The following is a 7,748-nucleotide window of genomic DNA, read 5'->3' as shown; positions in this document are numbered from 1 at the left end:
GCAGACTGAGGACAAATCACCTGTGTGTGCCAGACCCCTAAACAAAGCCTTACATAAAAATAGGATAACAATAAGTACAACCAAAAAAACAAAAACAATTTTTTTTTGAGGTTATTGTTATTAGGTTCAAATTTATTTCAGATGCTTAGATGTGTAATGGCCATTCTGGAAGATAAATTGTATGTTATTGGTTGTTAAAAGTTGGATAAAGGATATTTGTATTTTTATCTTTTAATTCTTATTTATTTGTTGTTTCCACCCTGAGGGATTGCCACCTTATTGTGGTCAGGGGGGTTGCGCACCTCAGTGACCCTAAGCACTATACCAGCAAGAACTTTGTCTTCAGGTGGGACACCCAAGCTGGACAGGACTTAGAGTAGGGACCTGGCAAAGCCCAGTCCATTTTTGGATGTTGACACAACTAACACAAACAACCCAATCCCATAAAGAAAAACATTATCAACAACAATAACAAGAAAACCTGTGCTGGAGCATATTGTCTCTTTCGTCCTGCCCCCTCATATATGCATGCCTAGAATCGGCCCTGAATAGCTAAGAGAGACTCACAACACATATTCCAAAGTGCTACTCATTGAACAAGCTCTTTACTTTAAACTTCTGTAATAACTGTTTGTGTCAATCTTGTTTGTCTGATAGCAAAATATCTCATGAACTATTAGTTAAATCTTAGATTATAATCAATTGATGTACATTAACAACTGATAATTCTTTTTGGTCAAGATGACCACTACATCTAATCCACAATAAAGGCAAAATGGCTACAAGTCTGTCACTTCTTATGAAAAAAAACAAAGGTGGTGTGTGACATCTTAATGATTCTTCATACTAATCAGCTCACAGACACGTCAGACAAGAGATCATGATGTACAGATGCAGGTGATTGACCAGTAGTTAGATGGGATCACCCCTATCGGGGTCTTTCATGATCAGGACAGTCTGGCCTAGGGTCAACCACTTTTTGGTGGGTCCCTTTCATTAGCAGCTGGTTCTTTTGTGCAGCCAGGCATTCATGGACATCCGTTACTGTCTTTAGCCAGTAGATGTGGATCATGTCAGGCCCTGGTGCAGTCCAACTCTTAATACTTGAGACTGTCTAGGATGACTGCCACTGGGATGGATAAAGGTTCTTGTAGCAAGCACAGCACAACTCCCAGAACAAGTGGTGAGTAAATGTGACAAGATTCTGAGTTCAGCCAGAAGGAGCGGAACCGAAACCAGACACAGATACGAGATAATAAAGGTAAGTAATTTATTTACAGGTGTAATAATTACAGTGCACAGTCAGGAAGATCTGGAAAACAGGAAAGGAGCAAGGTGAGTCTCGGGTACTGATCTTTGTGCAGTAGTCTTTTCTTGATTTGTACAAAAGGTAACTGAATGTTTTTCCTTACAGGTTGTGGTGAGTGAACGTGGCCCAGAAGTGAAGCAGTGCAGTCCAGGAGAGGTCCATGAGGTAAGGTGTCCCGAAGTCCAAAACAGGTAAGTTAGACCGAGCAGCATAAGGTGAGTCCCGGTAGGCAGTGACTCGTTAGCACAATAAACCTGAGACGAGAGGCAAAGCACAATAATCAAAGTTAAGACCTAGTAGCAGAGCACAAAAACGTTAGAACCTGGCGGCTGAGTTTCTAACCAAAATGGCAAGATGTCCAGCGAAGGTCTGGAATCAGCCAGGGACTTAAATACCGGAACTGCCTGTCACTGGAATCAGCAACACCTGGTGAGGAAGAGGTTAGAGGCAAGCCCAGGGCAGGCCAATTCCAAATCCTCACAAAATGAATTTGCAATGACAAAAAAAAAAATGGTTTCTTCTGAGAATGTGTAAGTTGAACAGGTATAATCTTTGTTACATATTGTTTGATAAAGCAACCACAGGGATGCAGTTTTTTTATTATTATGATATATTTTTGTTTTACCCTATTCCTGAAATGATGCAGTGTAATGTACCAGTTCTTTTACTTTTCAGGTTAGCCTTTTGTAATATGAGCAATGTATGATCATAATTCAAGATGCACTAAGATTTTGAAACACTTTTGAAGATGAAGGTAAACTTAGTAACTCACAATAAATGAGGTTTAAACTTTACATTTACTCATTTTATTTTTGTCTCTGAGAAATTACATATTACACCAGAAAATAAACCATAACTATAAAAAAACAAAGCTTAGATCTAATTGGGTTAAGAACATTTGCTACATTAGAAAACTATAAAATGTGGATTTTACACATTTCAGTTATTTCTTTGTCTCAATAAAATTTGATGAAGCTGTGTAAGTACCATATTTCTTTGATTTTAAGATGCATGCTGGTTATTTACAATTTATTATTATTATTTATTTACAATGTTTTTTTCTGTAATTTTTTCTTTAATTTAGGCTGACAAAATTTGGAACAACAATCAAAATTTAAAGAAGTTACAAAATAAAAGCCATTTTACGACCCTGGGTCTTTTATACTTAATGTGTGTATGGGTGTGAGTGTTTGTGTGTGAAAAATGAATGGCTGTTGTACAGAAAAACTAATATAAACTCCCAGATGAACTGGTAATGCCAGACAAGGACAACATTCACATGTTCACTCGCAAAGTCACAGACATCATCTCTCACTCGATACAAAACCAGCAAATCATTAATCCACTTTGCAGTCTATTTGGAGGCCACTCTTGATGGAAGGAGGGAGAGACAGAGTGGGACTGCAGAACGTGTCAATGGAAATATAACGAAACAGAATAAATGAGAAGAGAAGAAGAAGGGAAAAAAAACCAGCACTGTTTTTACTGATAAGACAAAAGTAACAAGAAAAAAAGCTAACAGCAGTAGAAAAGAAGGACAGGATAACTGAATACAAACATAGGATAGAGAAATAAAAGATCTGCAGAGGAAAGAAGCAAATACTGACAAAGCTTTGATGAAAAGAGAAGAAAACAAACAAAGGGATTTTTTTTATTGTACACTTTGATCGTGTGTTTCACTGAAAGCATTCTTGGGCCTGTGTGTATGTTTTGAAAATAATATATTCCTTCTTTCCTGCAAAATTAGTAAATGCTTAAATCTGAACAAAAAAAGGGATATTGAAAATTAACCCATCTGTGTTGATTCACAGACATGCAAATGCACAATGCAGTTGGATCGATAAAACAGCCTTTGTGGTGATTTGGGTTTTTTCCTGTGTTTTGTTTTACTTCTGTTTTAGTTTATTGGTTTGTGTTTTAGTTTCTGTTCTCGTGTTTTTTCACTTCCTCATTCCTCCTCAGTCTTTTTCTCCCTCTGCATTCCTGTCACGCCCACTCACACCTGTCAAAGCCTGTTAATCTTGTCACCTGTCTCCACTTACCTGATTGTCCTCAGCACTTTAAATACCCGGTCATTTCTTCCACTAGTCGCTGGTTCATTGTTTTTGTTTGCCGTTAGCTGCCATGCTCCGTACCTCGTCTCCTTGTTGTTCTGCCCACCGTTGTTTGGTTTTTTTGTTCTTTTAAGTTGCTGCCTCGTCAGCGGTTTGTTTTCATTTTTGTTTCTTTATTTTAATAAATTAGTTTTTTGTTTTTCTAATTATGAGTCTGCGTTCTGGGTTCGCCATCGTCTCCACTGGTCCTGACAGAATGAACCAGCCAAAATTGAATCCAGCAGACTCCCCTGTCGGTGTAACCCTCACTCCTGGGGACAAAGCCAAGATCCTGGCCGAGTTACGGGAGGAGCACCCGCTCGCCTGCCTGGAGGAACCTTGGTCTCCTGTGGTGACTCTTCCCCGGACCCGTGGCCGCCGTCGCCGGAAAAGAGCACCGGCCACGGTAACCATCACGGCTTCCCCGGTGGGACGGACCGCCGCCACCACGGCTTCCCCGGTGGGGCGGACTGCTGCCACCTCAGCGTCTCCGGTGGGGCGGACTGCTGCCACCTCAGCTTCTCCGGTGGGTCGGACTGCTGCCACCTCAGCGTCTCCGGTGGGGCGAACTGCTGCCACCTCAGCTTCTCCGGTGGGGCGAACTGCTGCCACCACAGCGTCTCCGGTGGGGCGGACCGCTGCCACCACAGCGTCTCCGGTGGGACGGACCGCTACCATCGCAGTTTCCCCGGTGGGACGGACGGACGCCACCGCAGTTTCCCCGGTGGGACGGACGGAAGCCTCCAGAACTCTTGCTCCGCCGAGGACGGCGCCCGGGCCGCCCTCCAGAAGTCTTGCTCCGCTGCGGACGGCGTTCGGGCCGCCCGCCAGAGCTTTGGCCTTTTTGGCTCACGTCTCGCATTCCTTTTTTGTTTTAGGCATGTTTTTGTTCCCCCAGGCCGGTTGCCTGGTTGGTTTTTTGTTTTTTGAATTTGTTTTTGTTTGTGCCCTCCATTCTGTGTTTTTGTTTTTTTTCCCCCACCACCCTCCCGAGTAGGTTTTTTCGTTTTTGGGGACGTCAGGGGACGTCCCTTAAGGGGGGGGGGTTACTGTTCTTTTAAGTTGCTGCCTCGTCAGCGGTTTGTTTTCATTTTTGTTTCTTTAGTTTCATAAATTAGTTTTTTGTTTTTCTAATTATGAGTCTGCGTTCTGGGTTCGCCATCGTCTCCACCGGTCCTGACAGCCTTGTGTTGATTATCAACATATAACTAGAGACAGAACCGGAAACCTGAAGTTGAACCCACAAAAGCAAGCTCCCCGTAGTAGCTGGCTACAGCACAATTTCCATGTAAATGAATAAGACATTTTCCTCACAGATGAAATAAAATTGCACTTCAAAAATATGTGAAGGCTTCAAACCTCTAAACCCCAGCCAACAGCTTGTGAATCACCCCCGTTCATCTATGGGGATGAACAGACATGGGTAAACATCTGTTTTATTTCTTCTAACATGTAATAAAAAGCTGTTTCCTTCACACTAATCCCATTTTTTTTTTTCACAGACTTCCCACTGTCAAGTCTTTTAAAACGTTAAAGCACCATTTTGCACATTTATTCCTTGTAGTATTTTAAATCTTTGTTTGTGTTTAGTGTCATTACAGGTCCTGAAAGTTTGACAGAAATCATTCGAAGCAGGACATTTTTGCTGATGGACCATCCTCGTCTTACTTCTGGTCCTTTGACCTCAGAGGAGGGACAACTCAGACAATTTAACCTTTAAGGATGATGCTACAAAATAACTAAAGTTTAACTATTCATTTAAGAAGGCAGAGAATCAGTACAAGAACCAGCACTGGGACTTCTGTCCACATCTTAAGGATGAAGCAGAAGAAAAAGAAGTCCCGAACAAAGGAAGTGTGCTCTCATATAGATTCTAGGCTCTGCCCATTCCAGAGGGCCAGAGCCTAGATTCAGAAGTTTTTTATGTGTAGCCGGAAATGGCTTTAACTGACGCAGGCAAATGTTTCAGCGGGTGTAGTGTAACTTAATCTGTGAGTGTGCAGCAACAATAAACTATTCACGATATGGCAATGTCTTGATTCAGCCGATAAAGGCGGTAAGCAACTGGTTTTCCTCTATTTCTCTTTAGTAATTACCTTTACTTTAGGAGATATCTAACAACAGTTTTTATTATTAGCCAGGTGTCTATCTGATCCACATCTGAAGCAGTGATGTTTATCTTTATGACTTGCCTGTTTATAATGAACATGAGATGGAGATCCATGTGTTTGAGCTGATCATGCTCCTCTTTTCCCTTGACAAAACAAGCATTTGCAGCATCTGCATACCGTACAAGCACAGGTGGGATTGTACTTGCAGCTGAGAGCAGTGTAGCATTTTTAACAGCTCCTTCTACTTGACATGCAATGGTTAGAGCTTTGTCTAGTGTGAGGTCCTCCTCCAGCAGTAGCTTATCCTGCATAGCACTGAGCACTGAACTAAGCATTAACAATGTGCTGATGTCTTTGTTCACTTTCCATCACTCCAAAACCACATGGTGCAGCTAAATCTCTGAGAGTGGCAAAACAGTGGCTTGCAGTTTCATCGACACGTTCTCTGTCTGCATGCTAGACAGCTTTGGGGACACAATGTCTTTCAAATGCAGCCATGGCCTCATCAACTGTTGTTCCTTTTTCTGGTGGTGTGTAGAATAAACATCCCTCTGAACCTAAGCACTGTAGTACAATGGCACAAACGCCTTGAATCTGGCCATGTGACTCCCCAACCATTTATGATAAGCATATAATACCATTCTCCATTCATTATGACATATATACAATTTACATTGAAAAACTGCTGCCGTCTCACAAGTATATCATATGTAACCTGGAAATATACACGAACAACATGGCTTCAACGCAGAGATTCAGTTGTGTTATCCTCACAGAAAACAACTTTCCCAGCGCAAAGTTGGACACGTTTGACTTCAGGAAATTGACAAACGTTCAACTGAAACATTGGTTGGGGTCTGAAGGTCTTCAACACATTGGAAAGCAGGCAAAATTGTTGAAAAGGTTGGTGTTTTTGTACCGGTGTCTTTTTGGTTATGCTTGCTTCATTTCAGCAATTGCAACATGGTGCATTTTTCCCTCTGTCCTAACAGTGTCCTCTGCCCTATCCTGTCACAGTATCAGATTCTGTAACAAGGAGCAATTAACAGAACAACAAATGACAGTGAGGTTGGATCGCTTCTACATGCTGAAAAGGGTGAGCAACATAAACAGCACTCTGCTATCTGCCATTATTACAACTGTTGTAGTCCTGCATGTGCATAACAGCTAATGACTGCAGCCATCTGTGGTGCACATGCGTGATTTCACATGTTCCAGCTTCCTTTGAAATGCCAATAGGAGGATCCAAAATGTCCCACTCTAAGACCTGAGTTCAAACAGTTTCAGTGTCCAACCACTGTTTTCATGTAAAAGAATGGCCGAACTGCAACATAAATGTTACAATATTACTAAAAAACAGCTTTGTGTTAACAGCCCCTTGGTGTTTGGTTCTTCTTCTTCTGGTGTCATTCCTGCTGTATAGCAGTTTTTGTTTTTGACATTAATGGCACCCATAGTTCAGGAGGTGAACTGCAGCTGTAGCTGTGCCAGTATAAACAAACACAGCGTGCTTCACCCTGAGCATGTGAATCAACAAGTAGAGAAAAAACAAAAGATGAACTTACATTTTATTATTTATTGATTAAAAAATGTATTTTAAGAGTCAGTGAAAGAGTAAATGGCATTATTTTTTTTGCAATATTTATTTTATTTATTTATTTATTGCACTAGGCCTGAATTTTTTTTCTAACATGTTTTTTTTATATTGTGAGTTAGGTTTTATAAAATTGTGTTGTATTATTAAAACAAGGCGTGTTTATGAATGATCAGTTTTTGATTAGTTAGTTAAAAGTTAGTCTCAATAACAGACAGAAACATTCCTTTACTTTGTTGTATTATATTGCATTGAATCTGAGTGTGTTGAACCAAAACTCCTGGAATCTCACAGTAGCGTTATTAGGGCTGTATTGTATTGTGTTGTACAATTTATTTTTGCTGCTCAAGTATCTTTAATAAATCAGATTACTTTGAGACTATTGAGATATAATTGTGTTGGATTCAGACCAGAGATGCACAAACCTAACAAATCCTAATTGAAAGAGAAAACAAAAGTGAATAATAATAATAATAATAATATTAACTAGAAAGTTCCTGGAGAAACTTTGACGGGGCCTGCCACGGTGTGCGTCCGTNGCTGAACCAAGATGGCTCCAAGAGCTGATCAGTTGCAGACAGGAATCATAAAGGGCTGGTCCTAAAGATGTGAGGAGTCCACCTCTGAAGTTTGATCTGTCT

General features: G+C 40.9%; 1 long non-coding RNA gene across 1 annotated transcript; it reads right to left on the bottom strand.

The window, feature by feature from the left end:
- Window positions 1–1,253: 1,253 nt before the first annotated feature.
- Window positions 1,254–1,781, bottom strand: LOC112450093. Its single transcript, XR_003038655.2, has 3 exons — window positions 1,652–1,781; window positions 1,413–1,563; window positions 1,254–1,312 (listed from the first exon to the last, which is right to left on the bottom strand). It is a non-coding gene; the product is annotated as an uncharacterized LOC112450093 (long non-coding RNA).
- Window positions 1,782–7,748: the final 5,967 nt, after the last annotated feature.

The sequence above is a fragment of the Kryptolebias marmoratus genome, linkage group LG22, assembly GCF_001649575.2.
Source record: "Kryptolebias marmoratus isolate JLee-2015 linkage group LG22, ASM164957v2, whole genome shotgun sequence".
Lineage (NCBI taxonomy): Eukaryota > Metazoa > Chordata > Actinopteri > Cyprinodontiformes > Rivulidae > Kryptolebias > Kryptolebias marmoratus.
This window is presented reverse-complemented; position numbering and strand designations above follow the sequence as displayed.